At 60.1% G+C, this 13,587-nt stretch overlaps 1 long non-coding RNA gene and 1 pseudogene across 1 annotated transcript; both read left to right on the top strand.

Annotated features, from left to right (window-relative positions):
* Window positions 1-846: 846 nt before the first annotated feature.
* LOC114903191 lies at window positions 847-3,249 on the top strand. Its single transcript, XR_003795649.1, has 3 exons — window positions 847-1,135; window positions 1,250-1,378; window positions 2,232-3,249. It is a non-coding gene; the product is annotated as an uncharacterized LOC114903191 (long non-coding RNA).
* A 4,795-nt stretch (window positions 3,250-8,044) lies between these two features.
* LOC114903326 lies at window positions 8,045-8,140 on the top strand (annotated as a pseudogene).
* The last annotated feature ends 5,447 nt before the right edge of the window (window positions 8,141-13,587 follow it).

Here is a 13,587-nt window from a genome sequence, read left to right as displayed (position 1 = left end):
GAGCTGCTCCTCGACTTTGGGGGTCGTTTACGGATTCACCTTGGTGATTTTGAAGGGGTCCCTTTCCAGAGCTTCTGGGGTGTTATTCAGACACAGGGTACCCCCAAGACGTGTGCAAGCCTTGCCCCCTTCTGTCCTCTCCTGCCCCCTTTGAAACACTGTCATCTTCACTGTTTCCTTCCCGCTCACTGGGAACCACGTGGGCCACGTGCAGTTTGGCTCCAACCATCACTCAGAATTCAGAGGACTTGGGGGACAGGGACCTTCATGTTCGCCCACCTCTGCTGGTCTGTCCCCGTCGCTCCTCCTGCTGAGGTCCCGGGCTTCTTCTGGTCTGTTGCGAGGATTTCCTTTGGCCCATCTTCTAGGGCAGGCGGCCGGCGCAACCTTCCCTCGCTTCCCCTGCATCGTGAGGCTGACAGCGCCTTGCTCTCTGCACCTGAGCAAAGGAGGACCCCTCCCGCGAGTGCACCCCCGGGAGGGGATGCGGCACCTCGGGGAAGACCCCGCAGGCTGGTGACCCCGGCATCTCCCTGACCCATGAGGAAGTGATTTTGAGACGGGCGCTCCCACATCCAAACGCGCGTGGGCGACCCACGTGGTCCCAGGAGCGGGGATGGGGCGGGGGGGTGGGGGGGCCGCGATGTGGAGGGCGGGGACACTGCAGAGCACAGGGCCCTCAGCCAGGCTGAGCCCAGACGGGCGGGCTGGGTGGGGAGGCCGGAGCAGACCCGGTGAGGGGGGGCCTTCCTCCCCAGCTGGCTCGGGGGAAGCTCCACCTCACTTGTCCTCTCCCACCCACCGTCCTGTCTCCGCCTCCTTTTCTCTGTCCCACGTTTCCTTACATTGTATTAAAAAACAAGTCGATGCCTCATAAAAGCCACTGTGTTTTCCAGTAATAGGCCACAGCCAAGTAACCTTGACCTCAGCTGTTGGATGAAACAGACCCTCCCGCTGTAGAACGCCGCCCCACAGGACTGGCCCTGCGAGCCTCTGCTCTGTCCCGGAACAAGTGAGGCCTCTCTAGGAGCTGCTCCCACACACGGTGGATCCTCCTTGGTTCCTGCCTCACTCAGGAATTGCGCTGGCTGCATATACCACCAAAACACTACCAGCAACAGCAAAAGTGGCTTCGGTAAGTCAGGCGTTCACGTGTCTCTCATGAGACAAGAGTTGCAGGTGGCCAACCAGGGTGGTCTGGGTCTCCACAGTCATCGGAGACCCAGGCATCTCTGTCCTTCTTCTCCAGCTCCTTGCGCATGGCTTTCTGTCTCAAGGTCGCCTCATGGTTCAAACTGTTGCCAGAGCCCCAGCCATCACACCTCTGTTCAGGAAGCAGAAAAAAAGCAACGCAAAGGACAGGGGGTGCTTTTCCCAGGTGAGTCAGCTACTTTTAAGGAGCCCTCGAAAGCTCTGTCCAGCACTTTTACTCACATCTCCTTTGCCAGACCTTTGTTATTTGGCCGCACACAGCTGCAAGGAATATCGGGAAATGGGGTCCAGAGAGGATATCTGGCTCGGCCACGATGGTGAAGGCCCAGAAACTTGGGATGGGGGAGCCCTGTGGGGCAAGTCTGCCTCCCAACCCAGCAGAGAGCGAGGACAGGGGCCAGGATGAGCCCCACAGAGTTCTGGCCAAGGACACAGACCAGTGCCAACTCCTCCCTGCGGGACTTGGGCGGGACTCATGCCCCCTCCCTGGCTGTCCCAAGGCCCCGCCTCCGCAGCTCCGAGACCCCAGCAGGGTCTTCAGGGACCAGCAGGACCCACAGATGGGGGCAAATTTCTGATCTCGCACCGTCTCTGTCACGGTGCCTGGGGCGAGGTCCAGCCAACCCTCTGCAGTCCACTGACTCAGGACACAGCTCAGCCTTGGGATACGTTGTCCAGCCCTTGTGACGGTCCAAGCTTGGGCCTGGACGCCTGGACCAGAGGCAGATCTGTCTGGAGCGGCCCTTCAGTGGGGCTCCTTCTCAGCCCCTGCCCATGGCCTGCTCCCCGACCCAGTGGTCCCCCAGGACGGCCATGCAGATCCCACCCACGCATGCTCTGCCTCGCTCTGGCCCAGCCCAGACGCCAGCCCTTGGGGTCTCTGTGTCGGGCACCATGTTTCCAAGCGCCTCAAGGGCCCCTGGGAGCCCCTGCCTAGGCCTGGGGTCCACAGGCAGCACCCTAGCCCTGGAGGGCCCAGGAGAGGGGCTGGTCAGGAGGTCCTACCCCCTCCCCGGCAGGTCAGCAGGAGGTGGGAGGAGAGGCCTGGAGAGGAGTTGCGCTTTGCCTGAGCCCCTCGCCCCAAGCCGAGGAGAAGGCCCAACGTCATCCCACGGTACCGATGAGGAAACTGAGGCACAGAGCACAGAGGTGAGCTGCCCCGGTCACGTAGCTGGACGGCCTCCCGCCGTGGCCACCAGCCCGGCATCCCTTCCCCGCCCTGAGAAGCATGGGGTAAGGCAAGTCCAGCTCTCGGGACTGGCGGTGACCAGGCCTGGGAGCCCCGGCTGCAGGACAGGGATGCACGGCTGCAGGCAGATCCCAGCCTCTATCAGCAGCTCCAGGGGGCCGGCCGAGCTCTCCGGGACCTGCTGGTCAGAGCTCTCCAGGGACGAGGCCCCCGCCCTACCCTCTCGCGGAGGGGCAGCCTTGGTGCCAGCGAGGGCGGGCGTCTAGCTGCCCCCACCCCGCGCCCTCCGCGGACAGCAGGCAGAAGGCCGGCGGCCGCGCTCTCCCGAAGGCGCTCCCGTCCGCCGGTTTCACGGAGTCCGCTTGGCCGCCCACCTTCCGGGGCGCCCAAGGCCCGCCGGCCCCTCCCGCAGAGGGTAGTGGCTGCGCCAGTGACCTTGTGGTAACCTGAGTGCCATCCGTCAGCGGCCGGCCGCCAGGCTCTGGAACGCTGCGGCAGCTCATCTGAATTCAAATTACCCTGGGAGACGCGCGCCGTGCCAGCCATAACTCAGCGCGGCTGGAGAAGCACGGCCGCTGCAGATTGGACATTACCATACATTCCTAGGGCGTCGGACAGGGCTGCTAATGAAAATATCAATCAAAAACTCAGCTGACTTAATGGTCAATTTAAATTAATTAATTGGGGAGGAGAAAAAAGTCGAGGGGGCAGCGCTGACGGGCTCCGTCTCCAGTGGCCGCTGAGAAGCTTGGTGCCCGACTGGTACAGCCCCCGGCCTGGCAGACGGGGCATCCCCTCCCAGGGACCCCAGGACACCCGAGGACCCAGGGAAGGGGTGTTAGGCCCGGCCTCCCTGCCTCGGCAGCTCCCGGCCAGCTGCGGGCAGCCTGTCCGACTGTCCGGATCCCTGTCTGCAGGGATAGCCAGCCACCTCCTGCCGGGTCCCCCCGGTCACCAAGGAGCAGAGAAACCCCTTTGCCCGCGGGACGGGGAGCGGCTGGCGGGGCGAGGGCGGATGAGCCACCGTCCGCTCGGGTCTATGCCTGGACGTCTGCCCACCCCCTTAGGCCTCATCTCCTTGTCCATGAAAGGGGGTGGCGGCAACCCCCGCCCAGGGTGCTGCAGGCCAGGGCACCCGAAGGCCCCTCGGGAGAGTCAGTGAATTGTCTTCCACATACAAAGAGAGAGGGCAGGTCCCCAGAGCGCAGCCCCGCTACAGCCAGGCAGCTGGAGTGCGAGCTGTTCAGTGTCCCTCTCAGCCGTGTGGCACTGGGAAAAGCTTCCAAGGCCCCAGGTGACAGGGGAGCAGGGCTCGAGGGACACACGGGGACCCGCCACTCAGTGAGGGAATGGAGCTTGAGAGGCAGACGCCACGGCCCAGGGGCACCGGCAAACCGTTCAGCTGCCAGAAGGGGGGTCTGGGGGAATCAGGATTCCGGGCAGGACCCTCAGGGAGATGCCCACCGCAGGCCCCCGCAGACGGGACTTTTTACATCCTCAGAAGCAATAACAGAGCCCTCCAAAAAGGAGGGAGGCGACAGAGCCAGGCTGGCCTGGCCCCCCGGCCCCGCTGCAGGGCACCAGCCATCTGCAGACCTCTCCAAGGGAAGGCTGGCCCTGGGGTTGGGTCCCAGATGCCAGGCGGAACATTCCTTGCCATGGGCTCTTACCCAGCACCTTTCCTGCAGGAACTGCTCAGGGACATCGCTCACGGCTGAGAGGAACCCGCCATCCAGGGTCTCAGCGCGTGTGGTCAGGGCCGGGGGAGCCCGAGGCGACGCAGGGATTGGAGAGGAGGTGGGAGGCTGGCGGGGGGCGGGGGGGGGCAGTGAGGAGGGGGCAGGACCCTCGGAGGCAGCCAGGAGGCTGTCAGTGCCAAGTTCAAGTGATTTCACGGGGGGGGGGGGGCAGGTCAGGGGGAGATGTGATGGGGAGGGCTGGGTGGGCATCTCGGGCTGGGGATTGGGGACCCGTGGGGGCTATCCCTGGGCTTCGGGTTCTGGTGGTGTTTGCGGTCAGCACTGGGGCACCACCAGGGTTCTGGGGAGACCCGGACAGTCACCCCCACCCAGCCCACCTTCAAGGGGAGGGCCCACTGCCTCTCCCGGGCCTGGTGCAGGAGGGGGGCCTCATGTCCCCCAGCCACTTCTGCCCGTGCACTGTTAGGCCCCAAGCCCCCGAGGGTCCCCCCGACCCAGCTGTTACCTCTCGCGCCCCCAGGCCTCCTGGTCAGTGCCCGGCCGGGAAGCCCAGCCACCCAGGTCCCCGTGGGCCAAGTACCGGGGACGAAGGGCCCACCTGGCCCAGCAGATGGAGGGGACACGAGCTCCACCTCTGACCCCAGGGCACTGCCGAGACCACGGCAGCTGCTCAGCAGGTGGCACTGTTCTTGACTAATTCCGCCCACCGGCGACAGCTGGTGCAGGTGAAATGTCTGCAGACGCACGTTTCCCAGGAGAGGTACGTGCCGACATCACTCCTCCAATAACTGCAGGATCGATGGTACCAGGGGCCCCAGACCGAGGGACCCTGAGGGGCCCACCCCGCCCTCCGCCCCTCCCACCCCCCCCCACCGGGCCTGGGTCCCATATGCTACTTGCCCTCCCATCACCTGTGCCAAACTCACTGGCCAGACGGAGCCGGGGTCTAGGCTGGGCCAAGCAGCCAAGGGCTGCAGCCAGGCCGAGGCCGGGACGTGGAGAGAGGGCGTGAGGGACGGAGCCCAGGAAAAGGGGGTCCCAGGCCCTCACCTTTGGGCGCTGGTCCCTCCCAGGGTCTCCACTCAGTGGGGTGGCTGCTCCCAAGGTCACGCAGCAGGTTGGTGGGAGCCTGGGGCTTGAACCTCAATTTCCCCGGTCTCCCCCTGGCAACCCACCCACCGTGAAGTGGCCCCTGGGGGATTCGGCTGTGTGAGCTCTGTGGCCTTAGGCGAGTCCCGCACCCTCTCTGGGCTCAGAGCCCCATCTGTAAATTGCAGTGTCCAGTGACTAGCGCTGGGTTCAGTAAGCCCTGGGGCCACGCTCACAGCCACTGGGGCCACACCCACAGCCACCGGGGCCACACCCACAGCTCACCCTGCCCCATCCGACCCTGGGCTCCTGCACTCCTGACAAGCCTCCTGGATGGATGGCCTCCCTGGGGAGGGGACATCTCATCTTGTCCACACTCCCCAGGGTGGCCAGCGCTCTTTGGGAATGGCATTGATCCCCTTCCTGGACTCAGCCCTCTCTGGGAAGTAGAAGGAGCCACCAGAAGCCCTGAGGACACTGAAGTGGGGAGACTGACCGGGGGACACCATCGCCACCACACCCGGGGCCCCAGGGTCTGCGCCACCTCCACTCCCACCCCAGGTTCCAGACCACCCTCCACCCCCCACCCCACCCCCACCCCCCGCAGGCTTGCCCACACGCCGGGCAGGCTGAGGTCTCAGCCACTGCCAGGGGCAATCTTTGCTGCCACCCAGCGACCGCCAGGGAAAGTGCAGGTGGAGCCTCCGGCCACCGCAGGACCACCCAGCCACAGGGGCCTCCAGGAGCTGGCCAGTGGAAGTAGAGCCCCTCTTTGGGCCTGGACCATGCACCCCAGAGGCCCAGCCAGAGGGCAGCGGGGGACCAAGGGGGTGGGGCTGAGTTCTGGGCAGAGCAGCCACTGCCTCGGTCTAGGGCCACCTGGCTCCGCCAGCTGTGGGGAGGTGAGCATCCATCCTCCAATTCCTGCACGAGTGTCCCGGTCGCCCCGTGAGGCCAGGACCCCTAGCCCCACACACTGAGAGCGTCCAGCGTCTGGACCCTCAGGCTTCAAGCTGAGAAACAGGCCTCGATCCAAGACCCCCGCCCAGCTTGGGCAGCCACAGTGCGATGCCCACGCGCAGCTGCTCCCCTCGGGCCCTCGGGCCCTCGGCCCCAGCCCACACCCTCAGGAGGATGGGGAGGGAGGCGCCCCCGCCGGCCCTGGCCTGTGATCCCAGCTGCTCTGGGCACACCCGCATCCAAGTGTGAGCAGCTGGGGCATCACCGGCTGCACAGTGAGCATCTCAGGGGCCGTCTGCGGCACAGCCCTGGCTGTGGGGGGCCTGTGTGGCTGCAGAGCCCTGGGGCAGCCCTGCCCCTCCCTGCCCTGGTCCGGGATCTCTGAGCCGGGTCCGGAGGGCTGCGGAGGGCGGGTGGGATGGGCCGGGGAGCCCTAGGCAGCAGACACTGCCTGGCAAGGTGAGGCCCAGCCTCTCCCTCCCTGACCCATGAAGCGACAAAGCCCCCCAGGCCACAGGCTCCGCCCCCCGGAGGCCCCTCTGTGCACTAGCCTGTCATCCGTCAGGTCCACCTGCAGCCTCCCCCGCGGCCCCTGCAGCGTGGCCTTGGCCCGGCGTGGAGAACCGCCCGGGCCCGGCACAGAGCGGACCCTTGGCAGACGGGAGCCCGACGCCCAGGGCAGCCCTGCTCACACCCTGCTTTCATGGAGGGCATACTGGGGGCTCCCAGAACAAGTGTCTCAGGCCCAAGCCAGCCCCCCGGGAGGAGGGAGCCAGCCCTGAGTCCCTGGTAGTCCCAGGGCTGCCGTGGCTGTCCTCACCACACAGACCCACCTGGGCCACCCAAGGCAGCTCTGAGATCAGGGCCCCCCCCTCAAAGGCCAAAACCACGACAGAGGGGCAAAAACCGTGGCCGCTCAACACCCTGCCCCGGTCAGTCCGCCTCGCCCTCACGCCCTGGGTCCATTCAGACAGAGGAGGTACCATGCTGGGAGGCGAAGCCAGGCCCTGGGCCTGAGTGAGTACCCACTGCCCCCTGTGTCCCCAGCACCCCTGAAGGAGGAGGCCTTGGTATCTGTTAACGGACAGGGTGTCCTGCCGCCCGCCTGCCAGGGCTGGTGGAGGTCTGTGCCAGGACAGCAGGACAGAGGACCCACGCCTCGCGCACAAGGGCATCAGCCACCCCTGCCAGCCGCCCTGAGCCGAGCTGCACCCACGAGGCGGCCGTGCTCCCAGGAAGCCAGGAGAATGGGCGTCAATCCCCATTGGACGGATGCTACGCTGGGGCCCAAAGAACTGGGGCTCCCGGGGGCCGGGCCCTGGACCTCCCTACCCTGGTCCAGCACCCTGTGTCCTTCTGTCGACGGCGAGCATAACCAGGCTAGCGGCGGCCACGCATCCAGCCAGGCGTCGGTGGCGGGGCTGGGAGACTGGGAGAACTGGGCACCGACCGCGGGGTCCGCAGATTCCATAAAGCACCAGAGGCAGCGTTTCCCCCTCGTGGGCCAGACAGCCTGTGCGGTCCCTGCTCACCTCTGCCGCCCGACACGCTTCGCTTTGGGAACAGCCAGGCCCGAGGGCTGCCAGGTGCCGAGCCTTGATCTCGTGGGTACACTCAGCCCAGGACCCGTCCCCCGCCTCCCGAGGCCTCTTCCTCTCCTGCACCAAGGGCCCTGATGTGCGATTCCATTTCCGTGAAATGTCCAGAATGGGTAAATCCACAGAAGCAGAGCAGGCTGGTGGGGTGATGGCCAAGGGTAGGGGGCTTCTTTGGGGCCACGGGGTGAAATGCCTCGGAACTGGATGGAGATGGTGGCTGCACAACCCTGTCAATGTCGTAACTGCCACTTTAAGATGGTTAATTTTATGTCATGTGAGTTCCACCTCAAAGCAAGTTTCAAAAAGACAATTAGATTGGAGGGATACAGAGACGATTAGCATGGTCCCTGCGCAAGGATGACACGCAAATTCGTGAAGCGTTCCATGTTTAAAAGAAAAAAAAATGAGATAACTTGGATGTATAGTAATATATGAAATTAATACCTAAGTCAATAAATCTCATACACTAACAGTAAAAAGATGTTTGCAATTAATTGTGTAAGACTTTTAAAATAATAATACCGGAGAGGGAAGGCTTTGGTCCTGTGGCCGCTGCATCTGCCTGGCCCCAGCCCCCCTCTAGCCCCTCACCTGTGCCCGCCCACCTGTGCCCGCCTGGGCTCCCCACAGCCTCGCCCCAGGGAGCTCCTGGCTGCGCAGGTGTGGACGACATGACCCTCCCGCACGGCGGCACCCACAGCAAGCGTCTCGGTCACCCCACATGTCCCAGGTCTCGGCCTGGGAGCGGCAAGGCTGGTGTTCATCCCAGACGCCACAGCACACTCTCTCCGCTGCAGTCCGTGCAATGCTGTGGGGTCTCATTTGTCATCTGTCACTGTGGTTTCTTGTTCTTGGAGCGAGTTCCCAGCTGAAGGGGAGCTCCCCGGGGAGGGGTTCCAGCACGGGGCACATGCAAGACCCAGAGAAAGTTCCCCTGAGCTGAAAGGGCAGAGACACCCCATGACCCCCGCCTCCTGGGTTCATGCTGGCTGTGGGCCGCACCCACACTTCCATCAGGCTCCACAGATGGCGGGTGTGCTGTGGCTAGCTGGCCCGCCGAGGGAAGCTGGCTGCTTGCAAGTTTCCTTGGAGAAGCCCTGGCGGCAGGACCGAGGGTGACTCCGAGGAAACATGTGCGGTGCAAAGGGCAACGAAGAGCCATCAGGGTGGGACATATGTGGGGACACCCACAGCCACTGACAGCACATGACAGCACTGTCAACGTCCTGGGGGTAAAACGAGGCTGCCCGTGCACAAGAAGAGGACAGAAAGCCAAAAGGGCAGGGCCGGAATTAAAGTGACCAAGGTCCTGGTGTTCGGGGGGAGGCAAAGACCTGGGTGAGCTTCAGACTTTGCGAGGTAAGGATGCTCATTATGACGGCGGGGCACCCACTTACAGAGCAGAAACAGAACTCATAACATCACGACCAGGAGAGGGAGAAGCCACAGAACCCAGTGACAGAAGACTTACAATAAGTGAAAAAACACCTAATTCTCCAGGTAAAGCTGGAGGTGGGATTAAGAAAACCACTCTGGTCTGTTCACCAAAGACCTAACATGCAAGGCTACCGAAAGATTTAACACAAAAGGATGTAAAAATATACACCCAGTGACGTCCGCTTCTGGTCAGAACGCAGAGGATGTTGAAACCCTCGGCTTCCGACAAGAAAACTCATCACATTAAAGCCAGGGATGCAGGAAAAGCAGCGCCTGCAGGGCAGCTTGAAGAATTGAGTTGCACAGAGAGACGAGCCTTTCCTCACGGGCACCTGGGGTGGGCACCTGTCTGGCACAGTGGGTCTGCCTGCAGCGGTGGGGGGTCAGCGGGCTTGGTCGACAGTCCAAACTATCAAGTGTCTAACAGGCATGGAGCTGGAGGCCCAGAGGGCAGAAGAGAGAAGACTACAGCAAAAAATCTAACAACCCACTGAGTTCAGAAGCTGGCTGAAACAGCAGCAACCGTGCAAGATAAATACAAAGAAAAACCATTCCTAGGTGTGGCCAACTGCTGTAAACCAAAACTAAAGAGAAAATCTCAAACGCTTCCAGGAAAAAAAAAAAGACACATCACTTACAGGGATTCAACAATAAAATCACTTCTGACCTCTCACCAAAAACTATGCAAGCCCGAAGACAACGGAATTGTTTCTTTAAAGAAGGAACGAGACAAACTAGAATTCCATGTATGGCAAAACTATCCTTCAAAAATAAAGGCGAGGGCTTCCCTGGTGGCGCAGTGGTTGAGAGTCCGCCTGCCGATGCAGGGGACGCAGGTTCATGCCCCGGTCCGGGAAGATCCCACATGCCGCAGAGCAACTGGGCCCGTGAGCCACAACTACTGAGCCTGCGCATCTGGAGCCTGTGCTCCGCAACAAGAGAGGCCAAGACAGTGAGAGGCCCGCGCACCGCGATGAAGAGTGGCCCCCGCTTGACACAACTAGAGAAAGCCCTTGCACAGAAACGAAGACCCAACACAGCCAAAAATAAAAATAAATAAATTAGAAGAAGGCTCAACATTAAAAAAAAACAACAACAAAAAACAAACAAAAAAAACAACAGAAAACAAGTGTCAGCCAGGATGTGGAGAAACTGGAGCCCTGTGCACGGCTGGCAGAACGTGAAATGGCGCAGCTGCTGGAGAACAGTGTGGAGGCTCCTCAAAAAACTAAACAGTCACCACTGAACCTGGCAATTCCACTTCTGGTCACACGCTCAAAAGAACTGACAGCAGGGTCTCAGTGGGGTATTTGTACCCCCATGTTCATAGCAGCGTTACTCACAACAGGCAAAAGGTAGACACAACCCAAGTGTCCATTCACACAGTGGAATGTTATTCAGCCTTAAAAGGGAAGGAGATTCTGACACCTGCTACAACACGGATGAACGTTGAGGACATTATCCTCAGTGACATAAGTCAGTTAAAAAAAAAAATACTGTGTGATTCCACTTATATGAGTCCCTAGAGGAGTCAGATCCATAGAGACAGAAAGCAGATGGTGGGGGCCGGGGGAGGGGGACGGAAGGTTAGTGTTTAATGGGTGCAGAGCTCAGTTTGGGAAGATGGAAAAGTTCTGGAGATGGATGGTGACGGCTGCACAGCAACGCGAATGTACTTAATGCCACTGAACTGTGCACTTAAAAACAGAAGTAGAGTCATGGATGTAGAAAACAAATTTATGGTTACCAGGGGGTAAGGGGGGGAGGGATCAATTGGGAGACTGGGATGGGCATAGACACACTACTATATATAAAATAGGTAACTCATAAGGGTCTACTGTAGAGCACAGGGACCTCTACTCAATACTCTGTAATGGCCTATATGGCCTAAAAAAGAGTGGATATATGTATAGGTATAACTGATTCACTTTGCTGTACACCTGAAACTAACACAACGTTGTAAATCAACTATACCCCAATAAAAAAAAATTTTTTTAATGGTTAACGTGGTAAATGTTATGTTATACGTATTTTACCACAATAAAAAAAAAATTGGAGACAGGGTCTTTAAAGAGGTGAATAATGTAAAATGAGGTCCCAAGGGTGGGCCCTGATCCAATCTGACTGGTGTCCTTACAGGAGGAGGAGATTAGGACACAGACACACACAGAGGGACGACCCTGTGAGGACACGGGGAGGAGGTGGCCGCCTGCACGCCCAGGAGAGGCCGCCTCAGGAGGACCCAGCCCCGCGCACACCCTGAAATGGGACTTGCAGCCCCCAGGACTCGGGGGAGCAAATGCCTGTTGTCTGAGGCCCCCAACGCACCCTCCCCAGTCTGTGGTATTTGCTGTGGCTGCCCTAGAAAACTCATGTACAGATTAAAGGAGAAACATCGTATGATCATCTCAACTGACGAATAAACGAAAATTCAACGTTCGTTCATGATTTTTTATCATTAGCAAACTAGGAATAAAATTGGACTTCCTGTGAATCTCCCGGGTCTTCCCCGCGCTCTGCTCCTTGTCTTTGGGGTTGGAGGGAGGACCTGGGGCCACAGGACGAGCCCCACCCTCTGCCACCAGCACAAGGATCCCCAACAAGCCCTTCCCAGGCCGCCCGCCCGGGGGCCTCCAAGGTGTCTTTTCAGCCTGTTAACAAGCAGTCCTGGCCATCGAGACCCAGCAAGGGGCGCGAGATCAGGGATGTCACCGTGAGCATCTGGGGATGCCAGCTCCAGCGCCCAGACCTCAGCCAGAGACCCAGGACCGGGTGGACAAAACTGGAAGGTGGACGAGGCCTGAGTCCCCTCCTGGACGCCCTTGACTGGACAGCCCTCGCCCGGCCAGAAACCACATAACATTCCCCACACGTGTGCATGCACACACGTGCACGTGGGCACAGCCCCACACGTGCATATACACGCCCATGCATGCACACACACACACGTGGGCCCACAGGTGCACACATGTGGGTGCACGCAGGTTCATGTGTGGGCACGTGGGTGTGCACGCTTGCATATGTGTGCACGAAGGTACACACATGCACACACATGCAAGCATGCCTCACCACATTCCAAACGGTGAGACGTTTATACGCCTCATTATTTAAACCAATGCAGTGACACTAAAAATTGCTAAAAGGATCTAAAAAAGAAGCCAGATGATTTGGAAATTCAAAGCTACTCTCCTAAATAACTCCTAGGTCAGAGAGCAAATGAAAGTTGCTGTGACAGACGATTTCACAGGTGTTGGGAGAGAGACTGCACATCCCCGGGGCCAGCTTCAGGAACGGTTGTCAGAGAATTCGCAACCTTAAATGTTTTTATTACTGAGCAAGAGAGACTGAAAATAAATGAACTCAACATTCGACACAAGGAGGGAAAACAGAACAATAAAGTAAATCCGCGGGAGGCAGGAGCGAGGAGTACAGATAAAGGCGGATTAATGAATTGGAAACGAGGAAAATGGGGGAACTCAAAAGTAAATCCAAGCGCTGGTTCCTCAAAATAAATAAATAAAATAAACAAACGTCTGACCAGGCTAATCAACAGAGCGAGAGAACCCAGACGCCGTGCGGGCCAGAAGAGGGGACCAGAGAGCCCGGATTAAAAGTGACAGGTTAGTACATGGGATATTCTTGATGAAACTGACGACGTTCTAAGACAATATAAATTACCAAAATCAACTTAAATAGGTTTTTAAAAGCTATATCCACAGCTGCAGAAAAATAGGAAAAGGTGCATGATGGGCAGGCACTTCCCCTCCCACTCGACACCAGGGCAGAGGCCCACGGTCGGGATGGGCTGCGGGCACCCCGGGAGGGGGGCCCAGCTGAGTAGTGGGGTGGGGGAGGGGGTCAAGGTCAGCGGGCCCGGGGAAAGGGCGGAGGGGCTTGGCACCTACGGGCTGGTGGCCACTGTGAGGGGACCAGGGCCCTCTCCCTGCTGTCCGGAGGCCTGGGGTGGAGGCCAGGAGACGGACCCTGCTTGCCCTCGACCCTGACCACTCTGACCCTTGACCCCGACCACCGCTGAGCTCCACCCCACCCCCACCGCCCCTCCACGCCGTCGTGTCAGGGCCTCCCTGGCCACACTGGATTCTCGGGGGCGTGTCTTCTCCAACTGGAATCTCCTCCATCTTGTGTATTTTGTAGGATTTGCCCAAAGTCTTCTGGGGTGGGTGTGGTCTTTGCAGGAAGATGCTCAGCCACGGCCCGTTTTGTTCAGTGGTTGCAGGACTAGCCCTGGGTTCTGACTTCCGGCACTGGCTTCTGCACTATTCCCCTGGGAATTCGCCCTTTCCTCCCCGCCGCCCGCCTCGCCCTCTCACCATCGGCAGGGGCCCTGCTGCCCTCAGGCTCTGTCCTCTTGTCACCCCTGACTGTCCCTCTGGGCTCCGTC

Source organism: Monodon monoceros, unplaced genomic scaffold (assembly GCF_005190385.1).
Source record: "Monodon monoceros isolate NGI ecotype Baffin Bay Population unplaced genomic scaffold, NGI_Narwhal_1 Super_Scaffold_20, whole genome shotgun sequence".
NCBI lineage: Eukaryota > Metazoa > Chordata > Mammalia > Artiodactyla > Monodontidae > Monodon > Monodon monoceros.
The sequence above is the reverse complement of the archived record's forward strand: the minus strand, read 5'-3'. Positions and strand labels throughout refer to the sequence as shown.